At 48.0% G+C, this 19453-nt stretch overlaps 1 protein-coding gene across 1 annotated transcript in view; it reads right to left on the bottom strand.

The window, feature by feature from the left end:
* The window catches only part of OSBP2 (oxysterol binding protein 2), a 196836-nt gene that overhangs the window by 64184 nt on the left and 113199 nt on the right, over nt 1-19453 (bottom strand). The gene's annotated exons all lie outside the window — the stretch shown is intronic.

Below are 19453 nucleotides of genomic sequence, written 5' to 3'. Positions count from 1 at the left end.
TTCCATGTTTTGGCCTCATTATGTGGGCAGAAATAACCACATCTGCACCCCCCAGTGGAACAGGTAAGGATGCCAAGGTCCATCAGGGCTAAGGCCAAACTATATACACTGGGACTGGGGTGAGAACTCTGATGCCCAGCACACTGCACTGCTCAAAAATACTGACTGACGAGAGCTTGGAGACACAATTCAACTTAGCATTTTTTTTTTTTTTTTTTTTTTGTGAGGAGATCAGCCCTGAGCTAACATCCGCCAATCCTCCTCTTTTTTTGCTGAGGAAGACGGCCCTGGGCTAACATCTGTGCCCATCTTCCTCCACTTTATATGGGACGCCGCCACAGCATGGCTTACCAAGCAGTGCGTCGGTGCGCGCCCGGGTTCCGAACCAGCGAACCCCGGGCCGCCGCAGCGGAGTGCGCGCACTTAACCGCTTGCGCCACCGGGCCGGCCCCTCAACTTAGCATTTTTGATATGTTAATCACATTCACTCACTTAACAAGCAGTGACTGAGAACCAACTGTGAGCCAGCTACTACTAGAGGTGCTGGGGACACAGGCAGCAGTCCCTAAGGGTCACTAACTCTCCAAGCCTTGTTCTTTAGCCAACATCAACCCAGAACTCCAGTCATCACCCCTCTTGGGGTTTCTGGAGTCTTTTCTGTCCCAACTTCCCGTTCTGTCTGCTAACCATGGGTCACCTGCCCTGTTGTGTCTCACCTGCCCCCAGGCAGCTCTTCGCTTGGCCACACCTGCATCTGTCCCTAGATGGTTGCCCAAAGATGTCAAGCTGGTGGTAAATACCTTTGAAAAACTTTCCCTGAAATATCTCAAGTTTGGCAGCAGGAAAGGGTTAAACCTCAGATGAACCAGATCTTGTTCGGGGGTTACATTTAAAATTTATTTATCTTTCCTTTGCCAGGCAAAGAAAGAGAAGGGGGTAAAGTCTTAAACTGTCAGCTGGTGCAGCAAGTGTAATCTGTATGTGCTTGTTGTTCAGGGATGCAGAGTTCACAGGCTAAGAGTGTGGGCTTTGATCCTAACTGCCCGAGTTCAAACAAGCCTGGCTCTGCCAGTCACTAGCAGAATGGCCTCGGATGTAACCTCTCACGTCTCGGTTTTCCCATATGTAAAATGGGAATAAATATAAAAGCACCCTGATATGCTGGGAGACTTGACCTACAAGAAACCAAAATGTATTATAAAGTGCTTAAGGCAGCATGGTACTGGCACAGGGAAAAAAAATTGATCTATGAAACCAGAAAGAGAGCCCCAAACACACCCAAGCATATGTGGAACTCGGATAGCTGTCAGAGGTGGTAGAGCAGATCAGCCGGGAAGACACACTGGTCGATACACAGTGCTGGGACAAATGGTTGACCATATGGGGAAAAATGAAATTAACTACGTATTTCACATCCTATACTGAAATCAATCATGGATGTATTAACAACTTCACTGTGAAACTTCAAAACTTTTAAGGAGAAAATATAGGAAAATATGTGATTTCAAAGCATAAACATAAGACTGAATTTATCATGACTGATAAATTCAACTACATTAAAATTAAGAGTGTCTACTGACAGTGTGGTAATGGCATAAGTATACACATATAGATCAATGGAACAGAATTGAGAATCCAGAAATAAACCCTTTATTTATAGTCAGTTGATACTCAATAAGGATGCTAAGACAATTAAATGGAGAAAGAATAGTCTTTTTAACAAATAATGCTGGAATACATGCAAAAGAATGAAGTTCGGGCCGGCCCCGTGGCTTAGCAGTTAAGTGCGCGCGCTCCGCTACTGGCGGCCCGGGGTTCGGATCCCGGGCGCGCACCGACGCACCGCTTCTCCAGCCATGCTGAGGCCATGTCTCACATACAGCAACTAGAAGGATGTGCAACTATGACATACAACTATCTACTGGGGCTTTGGGGAAAAAAAAGGAGGAGGATTGGCAATAGATGTTAGCTCAGAGCTGGTCTTCCTCAGCAAAAAGAGGAGGATTAGCATGGATGTTAGCTCAGGGCTGATCTTCCTCACACACACAAAAAAATAAATAAAAACAAACAAAAAAAACACAAAAGAATGAAGTTGGATCCCTACCTCACATCATATACAAAAATTAACTCAAAATCAATCATACACCTAAATGTAAGAGCTAAAACTATAAAATTCTTAGAAGAAAACATGTAAGTTACTCTTTATGAGTTTGGATTAGGCAATGGATTCTTAGATACTACTCCAAAAGCACAAGTGACAAAATAAAATATGGATAAATTGGACACCATCAAAATTAGAAACTTTTGTGCTGCAAATGATACTATCAAGAGAGTGAAAAGAGGCAAGTCACAGAATGGGAGGAAACATTTGCCAATCATATATCTGATAAAAGACAGATACAGAATATATTAAGAAAACATACAATTATAAAAAGACAAATAATTCAAATACAAAATGGACAAAGGATTTGAGTAGACATTTCTCCAGAGAAGACATACAAATGACCAATAAGCACATGAAAAAATGCTCAACATTATTAGTCATTAAGGAAATGCAAATCAAAACCCCAATGAAATACCACTTCACACCCACTAGGATGGTAATAACAGTAATAATAACAACAACAACAACAAGTGTTGGAAAGGATATGGAGAAACTGGAAGCCTAATTGCTGCTTGTGGTAATGTAAAATGCATGCAGTTGCTGTGAAAAACAGTTTGGCAGTTGCTTTAAAAGTTAAACCATATGACGCAGCAATATGACCACATGACCCAGCAATCCCACTCCTAGGTATCTACTCAAAAGAAATGAAAACATACACCCATAAAAACTTATACACAAATGTTCATAATAGCAGCATTATTCATAACAGCCAAAAAGAACTAACTCAAAAGTCCATCAGCTGATGAACAGATAAAATGTGGTATAAGTACACATATTCAATACAATGGAATATCATACGGCAATAAAAAGGAATGAAGTACTGATACACGCTGCAACATGGGTAAACCTTGAAAATATTATGCTAAGTGAAAGAAGCCAGACACAAAAGGCCACATATTGTATAATTCCATTTATATGAAATATCCAGACTAGGCAAATCTATAGAGACAAAAAGTATCAGTGGTTGCTTAGGGCTGGGGAGTGGTTGATAGAGGGAGAAAGGATGGGGATTGACTGCTAAGGGGTATATGGTTTCTTTTAAGTGGGACAAAAATGTTCTATAATTAGATTGTGGTGATGGTTGCACACCTTGTGAATATACTAAAAAACATTGAATCGTACACTTTATATCAGTGACTTGTATAATACATGAATTATATCTCAATGAAGCAATTTTTAAAAAGCATTTATGTTCATCAAAAAACATCATAAATAAAATGATATGAAAATACAAACTAAATGTTTATAACTGACAAATGGTAGGTATCCAGGTCATGTAAGAGCTCCTGCAAATTCCTAACAAAAAGACGAACCAGCCAACAGAAAAGTGCATTTCACATAAGAAGAAACATATACTTACCAATAAAATGCTCATACTATTTTGATATCAGGGAAATGCAAGTTAAGATTATACCGAAATACCATTAGACTTGCAAGAATATATGTTAAAACACCAAGTGCTGGAGAGGATGATAATCAAAGGGAACTCATTCACTGCCCCTGGGAGGGTAAATTGGTAAAACCACTTTGGAAAACAATGTGGTACTATTTTTCAAAACTCATCATTCATTTATCCCATGACCAGAAATGGCCCTTCTAGGTATACCCTTAGTAAACTTCTGTACATGCATGCCTGGAGATGTGTACAATAATGTTCAGAGCAGCAAGGTTCATTACTGCTAAGCATCAGAAACATATCTAATGTCTATCAACAGAAGAAGGGTAAATAAATTGTGTGATAGTCTAAAGAATATACTCTAGAGCCGGCCCCGTGGCTTAGCGGTTGAGTGTGCGCGCTCCGCTGCTGGTGGCCCGGGTTTGGATCCCGGGCGCACACCGACGCACTGCTTCTCCGGCCATGCTGAGGCCGCGTCCCACATACAGCAACTAGAAAGATGTGCAACTATGACATGCAACTATCTACTGGGGCTTTGGGGAAGAAAAAAGGAGGAGGATTGGCAATAGATGTTAGCTCAGAGCCGGTCTTCCTCAGCAAAAAGAGGAGAATTAGCACGGATGTTAGCTCAGGGCTGATCTTCCTCACCAAAAAAAAAAAAAAAAAGAATATACTCTGTAGGTAACATTTGTTAAATGCACGTAGTCTCTCTCGCACGTGTTCTCTCATGCTTGAGGATAGTGTACCCTCATGTTGAATGATTTTCTACATTCAGTACCATCCTATGATATTTCTCCTGTTCAGCAAAGTATATGCCCTTTCTAAAGATTTACCAATATTTTAAGCCTCAAAACACAGGTCACACTCAAAAGGATCTTCCCACATTAGGGTTTGACAAAATTACAGTCAAATCCCACTTTCTTAGCTTTATAAAATAATGCTAAAGATTATCTGGAAAAAATCCAGATTATTTCATAGTAAAAAATAAAGATTAAAAAAAATAATAGGTAAGAATAGCTTTGACATTTAAAAAGCAGAATGATAAATCACCCTGAGATACCACTATGCATCCATCAGAATGATGAAAATCAAAAAAGACTGATATCACCAAATGTTGATAAGGATGTGGAGCAGCCTGAATTCTCCTACAGTGTTGGTGGGAGTGTAAAATGATACAATCATTTTGGGGAACTGTTTAAGTTTCTTATAAAAGAAAACATAGCACCTACCCTTTAATCCAGCATTTCCACAATTAGGTATTTATCCAAGAGAAACGAAAGCAAATGTCAGCAAAAAGACTTGCACGAGAATGTCCACAGCAGCTTTATTTGTAATAGTCCCCAAACTGGAAAAAGCCCAGGTGGCCATCAATAGGAGAATGGGTAAACTATGGTATATTCATACAGCAAAGTACTAAGCAATAAAAAGAGCAAACTTATGATATACGCGACAACATGGATGAACCTCAAAAACATGCTGAGTGAAAAAAGCCTTGCATAAAAAGAGTACATACTGCATAATTCCATTTATAGAGGTTCTAGAACAGGTAAAACTAATCTACGGTGAAATAAATCAGAAGAGCAGTAATGCCTAGGGGTGGGGTGGGGACTGCCTGGGAAGCAGCCTGAGGAAACCCAGGGGTGACAGACAAACCCTGGGTTACAAGGGTGTACACACTTCTCAGAACTCAAATGATGGTACACAGAAGATTAGCGCAATCTATGATATAAAAATTCTACCTAAAAAAGTAAAGGAATATTGAACTCTGGTTAATGATACACATGCTGAAGTGTTTGGGAGGGGTGAAGTGTACTGATGTTTGCAATTTACTTTGAAAAGCATTTTAAAAACCAAGATGGACTGATGGATGGATAGAAGGTTAGCTGATAAAGTCAACATAATAATATGTTACTGGTAGAATCTAGGTAGCGGGAATACAGGTGTTGACTATATAATTCTTTCAACTTTTCTCTACGTTTGCAATTTTTCATAATAAAGTGTGGGGAGAAGAAACACTGAAGTTTCTTCAGTGAAGACTAGTGAAGACTAGCCCTACCACAGAAAACATACTTTCCAACTACAATAATCCTATCAATGTGGTCCAGATGCAGCACTAGACAAAACCAGCACACGACAAAGAGATTAACAGACCTGCAAGAGGCTGATAAACAGACGAAAAAATTCAACTCCATTAGAAGTCAAAGATATGCCCATTAAATAATGAGATACCATTTCAATTCTCAGCATGTTTCAAAATGCTATTAAACGCTGGCGCGGGTGTATGGTGAGACTAACAGCTGGGTTTGAGTCTATTTACTAAGCCTGTGTGACTAGGCAAATTCCATCTGTCTGTCTCAGCTCCCACACTTGCAAAATGGGGGGACCTCAAACCACCTGGGGCTGAGGGTGAAAGAGATCAAAGGGACAGACACAGATGGATCATACATGTGGGCGTATGGCACAGGTTCTCAAGGCACAGTAGCTATTATTTGTGGTTATTTCTGCACAATAGACTTACAGGTACTTTTTATTTTCTTCTAAATGTTTTTTCTTTACTAAATTTTCTACAATAAGCATGAATTATCTTTGTAATTTGGAAAAAATGTCAAAAATTATTTTATCAACCAAATGGCAATGACTTGGGATGGCTCCTCTGATCTCTCTCTCTAGCTGTGGATGGCTAGCTTTGTGGCTTCTCGACTGTACGACTATGTGTTTCCAGATCTCAGTTTCCTTGTCTGTACCACAGGGACTGGATAAATCATCTCCAAGATCCCATTCGACTGTGACAGTTGGGGATTCTATGGCTACAAGATTTTCCTTCTCAGTTCAACTCTCACATTGACACCTTCCTGATTCAAACTTTGAAAAATGTGGAAAAAACCATGAGTGTAAGGCCACATTTCCCATGAGAGTAAGACCTCAATCAAGCCAAAGGCCACCGATATAAGAAATTTTTATATTTTGAGGTGTATCGGGAGGCCATCCTGGTTTAAACTTGATTTGGCCTAAATTTCTTTGAACCAAAGAAGCCTGACTTACAGCCTGTCAAACATACACTGTACGTGTGCTTTAATCATTATCCTAAAGTAAAGAATGTACTCTTTGGGGCCGGCCCAGTGGTGCAGTGGTTAAATGCACACGCTCCGCTTGGGCGGCCCGGGGTTCCCAGGTTTGGATCTTGGGCGCACACCGACGTACCGCTTGTCAAGACATGTTGTGGTGGCGTCCCATGTATAAAGTAGAGGAAGATGGGCACAGATGTTAGCCCAGGGCCAATGTCCCTCAGCAAAAAAGAGGAGGAATGGCATTGGATGTTAGCTCAGGGCTGATCTTCCTCACACACACACACACAAAAAATGTACTCTTTGAAGATAAGAATTAATGTCTCCCTTCTTGTGATGCCAATACTCTGAAGATAAGTCTCCCTTCCCATGATGCCAAGGTCATGCTGAGTTGCTGTGTATGTGCTAACCTGTAACCAAAAATATCTCCTTGAACCTTTAAAAGAATGTACCCCTGTCATGCTTGAGGTATGTCTCTTTGTTTGGAAATAGTATATAACTGTCCTGAAAATCACTCTTCTCCGGAGCACTTTCTTCCCCTGTGAAGGCTGCAAATCCCGGGCTATAGTCCTCAGTTTGGCTTGAATAAAACTGTCTCTCCCTTTCTTTTACAATATAATGATTATTGATTATTTGCATCGACACCATTTAAGAAAGCTTTAAACTATGCAATTCACGGGGAGAAACTCCTGGAATGCGGCTCCTGCTGCTGTGGCTGGCTGGGCATCAGCCCCAGGTTCCCCGCAGAATGCCACACCCAGAACCCACACCAGGGGTCATCTGCCCTCCTTCTATGGAAACCCTTCTAGTCCACTCAAAATGCCATGTTTCAGAGATCCCTGTGAAGTTAACACCCCCCAAGGAACCTCTGCTGTTTGGGAGGGAGCATGGGGACCGTGATCAGGGAGACAGCCAGGCATTTCCAATTAACAGCAATTGCAACCAGACATTACTGATTATCAGCAGTTATCTGCAGCCACTTGGATTACCAGCTTCTCACTACACAAGCAACAGCTCCTCCTAGCCCAGGGCTGGCAAGGAGAAGGCTCTGGAGGGGGAATGTGAGAGAGAAGTGGGTGAGACAAAGGTGAAAGCACACACTGGAAAAACGGCACAGACTGTTAAATATTCAGGGCAGTGAGATGCTTCCTGTTCCGCCATCGTAGGCAAAGATGAGCAGGAGAAGGGCCAGATCTCCACCAGAAAGAGCTGCTAGGGGTGAGGGTGACAGTGACAGGGTGACAGTGGGCAGCATAGAACAGCCATGGAGAAAAAGGCAACTCCAGGGCTGAGGAGACCGAGACCGGAGAGGGTGCACGGCCAACGCTGGTCAAGAGCAGCAGGAGCGGGGGCTGCTGGAGACCCCAAGTGGCCCCATGTCAAAGCCCACCCACGCCTAGAACTGGAGCGGCCCTTGGGAAAGCTAATGGGTGGATTCAGCACAGTCAAACGAGCCACTTCCAAACTCTGTCCACTCCAATTAGGTGACTCCAGGGCATAGGGGCAGGGTGGCCATCACAGGCATGTGACCTATGCACTCACATGGGCCCAAAGTCAGAAGGGTCCCGCGCTTGGTTTAATGCTCAGCTGTCTCTGTCTTGAAACTCTTCATAATTTTTGAACAAGGGCCCCACAAGTTATGCAGCGGATCCTGCCAGGGGATGATAGCTCCAGGGACCACTTCTCTGAACCCTACCCACTAGGGAAAACAGAACAGTGCCAGGGTCCTAAGGAGTCCTGTCTGGCTTGGGTTCCAGCCATGTCCGACATAAACCAACAACATTCATAACGCTTCCCTTTGGGTTTCCACACAAGGGCAGGAGAAGATGCAGCTGATGAGCCACGAAAGGATAACCACAAATAACCACAAACTTGTGGGGAAAAGTCATCCTTTTTGGGTCAAAGGCAAGTTAAAAGACTAACAAGGGGGCCGGCCCCGTGGCGTAGCGATTAAGTGCACGCACTCCACTGCTGGTGGCCTGGGTTCAGATCCCAGGCGCGCACCGACGCACCACTTGTCAGGCCATGCTGTGGCAGCGTTCCATATAAAGTGGAGGAAGATGGGCACGGATGTTAGCCCAGGGCCAGTCTTCCTTAGGAAAGAAAAAAAAAAGAGGAGGATTGGCAGATGTTAGCTCAGGGCTGATCTTCCTCACAAAAAAAAAAAAAAAGACTAACAAGGCACAATTTTATGCCTGGCCAAAAAACACTTTCTCAGAATGATGGAAGCCTAATGCAGGGGAGGTGGAGAGAAGCAGATGTCCACACTGTGCCCCGAAAGCACCATGGACCAGAACACTTCGGCTGAGGGCAATGGGGCAGTCACACCCTTTGACTCAGTGATTGCACTCCTGGGAATTTGTCCCAGAAAGAAACACCGAAGAAAAATTTTACATGCCAAAGATATGCAGGTAGCAGTTGGCTCTTGGACAATCTGGAAGAACTGAAACGTCTAACAGAAGGAAAAGGCATTCCACAGCCATTCAACCAATATAATATTAAGTCCGCAATAATATGGGAAAGTACTTATGACGTACAGCCATGTGAAAATGGTAATTTTTTTGTGTCTCAAGGATGTAAAAAGGATGTTCATATAAAGGAAAAACATTGACTAAAAATAGAGATCTAAAAACAGTGACATGAGGGGTAATGAAGTTATGGAAACACCATGATCTTGAACATCTGGAATTGTTGCCTTAACAGTAAATAACCTTTAAAAATAATGAATGTATAGGGTGCAGAGGATTGGCCCAGATGAACCTCAGGGTTTGGCCAGGAACAAAGTGTGTGTGTTGGGGGGAGGCGATGAGTGGGTTTGGGGAGGGGATTTCATCAGGCAGATGAGGAGCTGCCAAATGGTTAATAAGCTAAGAGTCACGCTCCAGGGGCCCCACCCCATACAAACCACGCTGCTTCTGATGTAAAAATATCCCTGGTGGAGGGATGTACCCAGGGGGCTTGGCCGGCTGTCAGTTCTAGCCTCTCAGGACAAACATTTGTCCTCTAATCAGCTCCTACCTACAGTCACAAGGACACTGGGTCAGGACGAGAGGCGGGCTGCCCCGGTGGGGCTCTATTCCTCAAGTCAAGGAGGTGAGGCCTCCTCCCGCCTCACCACACTGCCCAGCAGCCTGAGCAGTGGCTATTTCTGAAGATGTGCGTCAGGCATCATTATTCAACACACACATCAGAGGGAAACAGGACATAAAAGGAAATTTATCTTTGGGAGCCCAAAGCCCGTCACTTCATCTTTATTCACATTGTTCATCTATTTGATCAGGTGCTGCTGCCAATCTGAGCTGACCGGCACTTTACAGGAAAACCAGACGTCAGGGGAATGACTCGTGTCTGCAGAGGGCAGTGCTGTGTGCTGTAGGATGCTCCCTGATGAGGTGAGAGGAAGATGCACCTAGAGCAAACCTCTAAGTCCTGGGCAGGAGGGCCCTTGGGGCTCAAGCCTGACCCCACACAGCAAGACTCAGGCTGCCCCTTTCTCCAAAGTAGCTCAGAGGACCCTCTCCCCATTTTGCTGGCCACCCTGAGGCCGCCCCATCCAGCTTCCCAACGCCGCTCTGAGTCCTGCTCCCACTTTGCCCTGTGCCAGGCCCCCTGTCTTGGCTTGGTACCTGGGCAGCCCTCTCTCTCTTTGCCTGGAGTCGACAGAGGTCATGTGTTATCCTCAGGGCCAGCTAAACATTGCTCTGGATAAATGTTTACATTATTAACAGGACTGTAGCTATGGTTGAGCAGGTTGTGCACTGCACAACCCTAGGGGGGACCTTTCACAACACTGTAGATCTGTTTTTATTATAACACATGTCCAACAAATGGAAGAAAAGAGTATTGTTCTGACAAACAGTTTCAGTGGAAGTAAAGGGTCTTGAGGAAGGAGTGCCTTTTCCAAGGATGAATGCCAACTGGGCCCATCACAGCCCTGCACACAACCTGTGAACGACAGTGAACTGGCTCCCCGGAGAGCTCACCACATTCTCCAGGCTTCTTGGGGCCACCAACGGCAACAGAACCCTGGCTGGGGCAGCCTAGGGCCCATTACAGCCTCATCAGCCCCACTCTGCCAATACCCTCCTCACTGGCATGCTGCTCCTTGAGGGAACAGCCCACGAGTATGTAACTGCCTCCTATTCTCTGCTGCCCCCAAGGCAGAGGTCACTCCTGATTGTCACCCTCTTTCCTCTCTGAGCCTGTACAATCCAGACAGTGGTCCACGCACCACCCAGGGGCTCAGAGTTGGCACAGGTACCTGTTTGCTGAGGTGGGCTTCTGCACAGCCAATCCAAAGCACTGGAGGAAGCCTGCTCTGCCCACCTCTCCCCCCACCCTCCGACCTCCTGCCTTTAGCTCTCCAATCTCCATACCTGTCGGCCAGCCCCCAACACACAGTGACACCCACGTGCACGCTTGTGTGTGGTCCTCCTCGGTGTCCCCAGCATGCTGCTCCCTCTACCTAGGACACCCTCGCATGGAGGCCACCCAACCCACCCCTTAGCTCCCAGCTCACTTCTCTGCCCCCTGGCAGTGCCTGTCCTCAGAGCTCATGGACTCCTGTGCTCCTCAGGCTGTGAGAATATTCTCAAATCTTCTCTACACAGCATGACCAGCACCTCCTGGGCTCTGAGTTTGGCCAGCCAGGGCCATGACCCATCATCTGTTCCCTCCCAGGGGAGGCACCAGTGTGGGGGATCAGAAGGATGCTGGCGGGGCTCTAGCATGCCCAGCCCCTCTGGGCTGGATTCCTGTTACCCACTGTGGACACTCTGCCCCACTCAGCTGCTAGGACAGTTCTTAGCACAGAGTGAAGGGTCAGATTTTCTGCTAAATAGAAAAGACAAATTCTTCTGTCTTCTCTTACCATTTACTGCTCTTCACTCTGACTCAAAAGCGTCGAAACTTTTGAAACGTTCCCCTGCCATTTAGCCTCTCTCAACAAGGAATCCCCCAAATCAGTGCACTCTACATTCCCCAGGTTCTGCCCCAGAAACTGAGCCCCAGGCCCACCCACTGTGGCCTCCAATCAGGCCAGGCTCCTTGAGAGTCCTGCAGATTCTTGGTCTATAGCCTTCCCCTGCCCTTTGACCCTCCATTCCACCATCATGTGAAGTGCTGGCAGGGCGTGCAGGCTCTGGTTCCACTTCTGCCTGCGTGATCTTGGGAAAGTCACCTCTCCTCCTTTAGTCTCAGTTTCCCCATCTGTAGAATGATATGGCCAATAATTGTTTTACTTGCTATCATGGATAAAGCCACCTTATGTGTGCCAAGGGCTTCAAATTTCCCCTTATATCATGCTCCATGGCAGCCTCGCCCTACCAGATGGGGAAGATGGACTGGCCTCTCCCGCATCACCCCTGGATCTCATCTGGCTCCAAAGACTGGACTTGCACCATGCACAAGATCTCACAGTTGCCTTGGCAGGCTGGCTCAATGAAACTGTCCTTCTCAGCCTCTGTGAAAATTATAGCAGTAAAACATTGCTCCCCTGACAGGTAAAATAATATGCACACATACAAGTAGCCATACTTATGGTGGGAGGGATCCAAAAAGTAATAATAATAATAATAATGATGATGAGCAGCTCCCATGCGCCAGGAAGGAGTGGGGGCTTTCATACATATTACTGCCATCAGGTTAATTCACCAGGTAGAATTCTCACCACCTCCATCCTACAGGTAAGCAGACAGAGGCTGCACCAGGTGACATGTCTACAAGAGAATGTCCTGCTTCCGCGTGTCACACCAAGTAATGGTGACCACTCACAAGACCAATGTCCTTCCCCTCCCTGGGTGCAGGGAAGACATTAATGGGGTCAGTGCTACCCTGAAGCCTCCTTTTCATAAGCCACACATCAACTCCAAAGCCAGCAGAATGCACACCCCTTCCTGCCCACCTGTCCTTCTGGCCCAAGCCACCAGCGGGGCCCACTCATGCCTCTCACCTGTCATGAGGCCCTGACACCTCACTCAGACCTAACTGAGCACTTGCCTGTCCCACTCGTTCTCCAACACCCAGCTGGGTGTCACCTCCTCCAGGAAGCTCTTCATGATGCCCCAGGTTCACCTAAGAGCCTCCCCTTCCGCATACCTCTGAGTTGTTCACCTCCCCAGCTGTTCCAGAGGAGCCACTCATCATAGTGGGACCAGAGGGGGGGCAGGACAGACTCCACCTATCTTTCCAATCCTGAGTCAGGAGAGTACCAGTGAACCAGGAGAAACCCCAAAGGAAAAACAGGAGGCTAAGGACACCAACTGGAAGGGAAAACACCAGCCAAACATGCTCCTTGCCACTTGGCCTCAGATGGCCCTTCCCTCCATTCACTTCTATGCTGGTGGGCTGGTTATGGAATAGTAACTATGCAAAGGTGATGAGTGCTGGGGGTGGGGGGGTACATCACAGATGTGGGTGAGACCCAGCCTCCACCTTTGGGAGCTTACAGCCTCAGAGGAGGGCAAGACTGGCATTGAAACAACCCAGTCTGCTGCAGAAGGCAGCCCCAGGAGAGTTATGAGGGGAGGGGTCACCTCCAGCCTTGAGGGGGTGAGGGAGAAGCTTCCAGTTCCAGGAGGAACTGGAATGGGCACTGGGCCTGTGAGGATGAATTTGATTAAAACATGAGGGATAGGCAAGGACGTTCAGCTGAGTGGGCAAAGCAGAGTGAGGCTGTACCGGGCTGGCTGTGATGCCAGGCCCAGTGAGACGACAGACGCTAATCCCTGGGCACTAGGAGGCCATTCTGCATCCACATGGAAGGTGATTAGAGCAGGAAGCCAGTCCCTCACTTCAGGTCTTAGTCCTTCCTTCCAAGGACCCCAGCAGACACCAAAAGCAGGGAACAATAGCAGACACTTTGGGAAGTCTTCCCCCAAAGGACTCCACCTGTGACTTTTTGAAGGACCCTACACCCTATGGCAATTCTCAGCTGATGTTCTGAGAGGTTCCTTCTCTGAGAATGGTACCTGTCCTAGGACTCAAAGATGCAAAAAACCTCATCAAAATAACAGGCCCTCAGAACATTCAAGTACCTGGCACTCACATCCCCCATCCCCTCCTGTTTCCCTGACACATCACCCAGTCTTTGCCAAGCTGAGTTCAGCTCTCTATACTGCAAAAAGCGCGGCCAATGAGATGGAGGGTGGCTGGTGGGCACGTAGGGGCTCTTTGAGGTCCCAAATGAGAAAGTGGCGACCTCAGCAGTGTCATGGGCAGGGCTGCCCAAGGCCGCCTGGTCCTGACCTCTGGTAAGTCTACCTTGCCAGGGTGAGGGGTCCCTATTCTCTGCAATTTCAGAGCTTTGCATTCCGACCAGAAAAGATGCAGAAGCCTACACACATCTGCACACACACACAGGTGCACACACACAAAGGCAAAGGAGTGAGCTGCCAAGGGCTGAATTCAGAGCTTATGAGAGACCCTGAAGGGGCACTTCCCCATTTGTGGCGCCTGGCTCTGTTTGAAGCTCAGAGAGACACAAATAAATAGAATGATTGATCAGTAGGTATAGACACATATTATCTCATTTTAACCTCCCAGCCAACTTGCTGGGTAAGTAAGTTTTTTTTTTTTTTTTTTGTGAGGAAGATCAGCCCTGAGCTAACATCATGCTAATCCTCCTCTTTTTGCTGAGGAAGACCGGCTCTGAGCTAACATCTATTGCCAATCCTCCTCCTTTTTTCCCCCAAAGCCCCAGTGGATAGTTGTATGTCATAGTTGCACCTCCTTCTAGTTGCTGTATGTGGGACGCGGCCTCAGCATGGCCGGAGAAGCGGTGCATCGGTGCGCGCCCGGGATCCGAACCCGGGCCGCCAGTAACGGAGTGCGTGCACTTAACCGCTAAGCCACGGGGCCGGCCCGGTAAGTAGGTTTAATGTCACCCTTTAGGTGAAGAAATTGAGGATCATAAAGGCTGAGAAGCTAACTGAAGGTCAGGCATGTAGTAGACGTGCAGTCTGAACACGCCATTGCCTGCTGAGGAGCAGCCTCCTGTCAACAGACTCCCCAGGCCTCCTTTTCCCGTGCCCAGGTCCGAGAGCAGGGTGGAGGCCAGCCCTTCTCAATCCACTCCTCCTCTCATTTTACAGGGTTGGGGGCAACTGAAGCCCACAGAGGGGCAGAACTTGCCCATGGTCACACAGCCCGGCAGCAGACTCAGGACAAGAACCCAGGTCCCCTGACACCCCAGCTATGCTGTGGGACCCCCCAGAGTAACAGCCCATGTGATGAATCTCCATAAGCCCAGATGCTGTCCTGCCACTGAAACAGTCACTGCCTGGACCTCAGTCTCTAATCCCCCTGTGCAGGCTGCGAGCCCAGATCCCCTGCAGCTTGCACAACGATGGGCTCAGGGGTGTAATGCAATTTCACTGGGACCCTTTTCTAAGGGGAAATTTGTCTGCAGTAACCTTTCATTTCAATACCCTTCAACATGTCTTAAAAGATGAGGCCAGTGTCACCCCACGTGCATGCTGGGGACGAGGGCCCCATGCCCTTGCCTGCCACACTCACAGTGTGAGGGGCCAGGAGGCTCCCACCACCCAAAGCTGACAGCTAACCAGGCCTCTTGCAGCCCTCATCTCTGCCTGTCACTCCTCTTTATTTAGCCAGAAAGGTTCATAGTCATTAATTATCCTGCCTGCAGAAACGTTCTGTTTAAACACTTACAGAGTGTTTAAAAAGTGTTTTTTGGCCAACATTTAAAAATAGACATTTCCACTTTCTCCCAAAAACTCCTTCATTCTGGCCTTCTTAGGCCCACCTTCATAGAAGGCACCCAAGGGAGACACTCTGCAGTTTGTCCCTGGGGACTCTGACGCTGAGGCGGAGTCCTGGCTGCTCTTGACTGCTGCGCTGGCTCCTGGGCTTCCTCTGGCTCGCACAGCAAGCCCTGCTCCAGGCCCTGCTCTAAGCACCGTGCCCGACACACCACTTTCTGAGCTCCTCATCCCAGACCCACTGTGCAGAGTGGAACAGTGACAGGAGGGGTAAGAAGGAAGGCCTGGCCCAGAGGGGTCTGGCAATCAAAGAGGTCACCCGTCACCACCCTTGAGGTGCAGCTGCTCTGGGCACACCTGAGCTTCCAGACATAGGTGAGTATCCCTCCTACAACCAAGCAGAAAGCAAGTGGATACCAGGCCCAAGGCTTCCTGTTAGCAGCAAATCTTCTAGAGAATGGCAACCAAGAAAATCGTCAGGCAGACCATCAGGCAGAAGAAAAACAATTTAACACCGAATGATACATATTTCCTTTTCTTTTTTTTTTTCCTAACTCCAAAATTCACCCTCAGAATAAATCCATCCAAATTGATAACAGAAACATTATTTAAACTTTGCATAAAGAATATAACTGCATTAAAAATGATACCATATCCAAAATAAAAACTGGAAATTAAGATCAATCTTCTAAATCAGAAGACATACTTTGGACAAAACTCACTTGCAAGTTTTTTTAAAAGATTCTTAAGATGGAGCCGTAGTATCAGCTCCCCATGAAATAAATTTCAAATGTTTACCATTACAAACACGCTAAATCTTCAGATGGTATTTTCAGGAGAATCTGCATGGTTAAACGTGACTCTGGGGCTGAGGCCTGGAGTCTGCAACTTCAGGGATGTCTGCACTGGGCCAGGGCCTTACGAAGCCACTAGCGTGACCAGTCAGCAGGCAAAGTTAATTACAAGGTTTATTACAGATCAGAGGGCATTAATTTCGAAAAGAAGCTGTTTCTTATAAATTGGTGTTAAGTGAAATTAACTGCCTCTGTGTCTACAGGGTCAAAGAATCCTAATTTTTCCCCAGAGTTTCAAATTATAACAGAAACTCTCATTAAAGTAAACACAGCAAGTCTCACTCATGCAAAATCTCCAATAATGAAGGTTTCAAGCATCAGGAATTGCATGCAGGAGCTTAACGAGTTTGCAAGGCTTTCACCTTGAGACAGCTAAGGTTACCCCCTAATGCTGACAAGGGGCTCTCAGGCATGCATAGTGCCTACACAGCCCAGGACTGTCATTCAGGACCACCATCCCTGGGGGTAGCATCCTCAGGGTTGGCCCTTGCTCAAACCCAGGAGGCCACTTTGTAGTGACTCTCCAGTTCTGTCCCAGCTTCCTCAAAGGGCAAAGAAGAGAGGGTGGGTCATGCCTGAGCACAGTCGACACCACGGGTGGCCCCAGGACTAGGCCCTTGCGGGCAAAGCAGCAATTCTGCCCAGACTCCATGGCATGTGGGCCCCAAGGGGACTCTGGGGTAGAGGGGTAGGTGGGTGGATTAAACACGGACCTGCCATTTCTCCGTTCTTTCCAGAAAGCTCTGGATTATACTTCGGTTCTTTTTCGCAGAGGCTAATCAGCCAGACACGTCTCTAGCCACAGCCCCCTCTCCATAACGCCCTGCCCGTAAAGATAGTCCGGAGCGCGCGCCAACGGGGCACCGGGACAGGAGTTCCCCGACACTCCCCGCGCCGTGAGGGAGCGACACCAGAGACTCGCGTGGACTGATCACGCAGCAAGCCCGGCGCCAGGCGGGCGTGCGCGGGGAGTCGGGCCTCCGGGCGGAAGCCGGGCAACACTAACCCTTCTTAAATTTATTCAGCCAGCCGGAGCTGCAGAAGGAGCGCACAGAGGCCGTCTCCCAGCAGCCGCGTCCCTTCATCCCCGCGGCGGGGCAGCCTCCGAGCAGCCTCCGAGCAGCCGGGCGCTACATGGCGCCGGGTCCCGGGGGCTCGCACCAACGTGCGCACAGCTCGGAGGGCCGCCAGGCGGAGGTGGCAGGCGCTCCGCAGGTCCCTGCGCCGCGTTACCACAATGCACCACTGCCGCCCACCCGCCGCCCGGTGCAAGAGCCCGTTAACCCCGTCGGTGCCGTGGCAGCCGAGCTGAGGAAGCCGTGGGAGCCTTCCCCTCCCTCCGGAGCGTGACTTTGGCCCACAAGCCGCCTGCTCGCCCGTGTAACCCCTAGGCACCCGGGCGCCAGGCGGGCTCCCCATTTACACGTCACATTCGAATGCGAAAATCCGAGCGAAGTGCCGCCTCCTGCAGCAGCAGGCTTGGCGCTGTTTTATTTCAAAGTAAAAGATGCCCCTGAGAGCCGAGAGGCACATGGGAAATGGTGATGGTCTGGGGCATGACGGTGATTCCAGGAAATCGGGGTCACCTCTGAGACCTGGTCACCCTCTGATTCTGCTGTGGCGGCTAGTGCACTTGTGTCTGGCCACCTACAGCCACCTGTCCGCTGTCTCTGAGGAAGACCAGGCTCCCCTGGTACTGCTACCCCAGGGCTGCAGTCATCTAGGGACAACTGTCAGTCTCTGCCCACACCTCTCTGAACACAACTCGCCTGTCCAGCTGCCTGCAGGACTTCTCTATGGGATGTCTGATGGACATCACAAACCCAACTGTCCAAATTCCGATGGTGCCCCTAGACCTGTGCCCCCATCCTCCCCCCAGTCCCCCCACCTCAGCGAGCAGCAGTGCTATCCTCCCAGTTGCTCTCGACAGAAACCATGGAGTCATCCTTGACTCCTCTGTCTCTTAGACTCACCTCCAGGTGGTCAGCACATCAGGATCCCATCCTGTGTCACCACCCCCTAACACACCACCATCTTGCCTGTGGACTTTCCAGAGCCTCTCAGCAGGTCTCCTGCTTCCACTCTGGCTCCCCACAGGCTACGCTTAACGCAACAGCCAGAGAGATGCCATTCCAACGTGTGTCAGGCTCCGTCACTCTTCCACTCAGTGGTCTCCAGGTGCCCATAAGCAGGCCCATCCTGTTCCTCTCCCTTCTGCTCTGGCCACACTGACATTTTGGCTTGAACACACAGTCACTGCAAGGCAGTCCAGACCTGGGCTGGCCCCACTCTTTGGCCCTGAGCCCCACCTCAATCTGCCCTGTTTATGTCTTGTCTTTTCCACTGGACTACAGACTCTGAGCCCTAGGACTGGGTTTTAGCCATTGTTCCAACCCTGACAAAGCCCTCCCCAATACCGCCTCCTCACAGGAGTTCAGTCAACAGAATTTATCAAATGTAATTTACTGAAACTGAATCAATTTTCACCAATTTTTCACTAAGGTTTTCAAATATACAGTGAAGCTCCTGTTATAATATGTACTATTAGACTCAGGGAAGGTGGTGCTCGGTCAATAATTCCCTTCCGGGCCTTTGAAGCAACTGAGTACCTGTATTACCTAGAGAATTAATCATTAGCAATTGTGTTAGATTCACTGGCTCAGGGGATATAAGGCATTTTGCTACCCGGGCCTTGGTTTTTTGGCTATAAAATGAAGAGCATAATAATGATGCGAATGGCTACCAGTGATGGAATGCTGACTGAATGCCAAGTGCTGGGACTGCCAGCTTTACCTATATTTCCTGCACTTCTTTAATCCCCACTGAGTAGTGTTGTTTGGTAGGTTCCAGCAACACCCTCTTTTACAGATGAGGAAACTAAGGCTCTGCGGTAAAGTGACTTGCCCAGGGTCACCAGGCTTGGAACCGGCCTGTTCTGGCTGACCTTGGAGGCCACACTCTGAACCATGCTCTGTGGAGTCCCTTAAGCAGAATACTGCTCCCTGGGCTCCCAGAGGCCTCATAAGGCAAATGGGGTGAGACTGGAGCAGTGTCCTGAATGCTTTGGGAAATGTTCAGAAACACAGGGAATTTTTAAAGGATTTGCATGTGCAAGAATAAATCCAACCCAGGATAACTAACCAGACGCTGAGTATCATGGACTCTGGAAGCTGGAAGAATCTTTCAAACGCAGAGCCGTGCCCTCCGTCTCAGCGCTAAGGAAGGGGAAGGCAGAGGGGCTGAGTGCCTCGAGC

Source organism: Diceros bicornis, chromosome 35, assembly GCF_020826845.1.
Source record: "Diceros bicornis minor isolate mBicDic1 chromosome 35, mDicBic1.mat.cur, whole genome shotgun sequence".
In the NCBI taxonomy this organism is placed as follows: Eukaryota; Metazoa; Chordata; class Mammalia; order Perissodactyla; family Rhinocerotidae; genus Diceros; species Diceros bicornis.
This window is presented reverse-complemented; position numbering and strand designations above follow the sequence as displayed.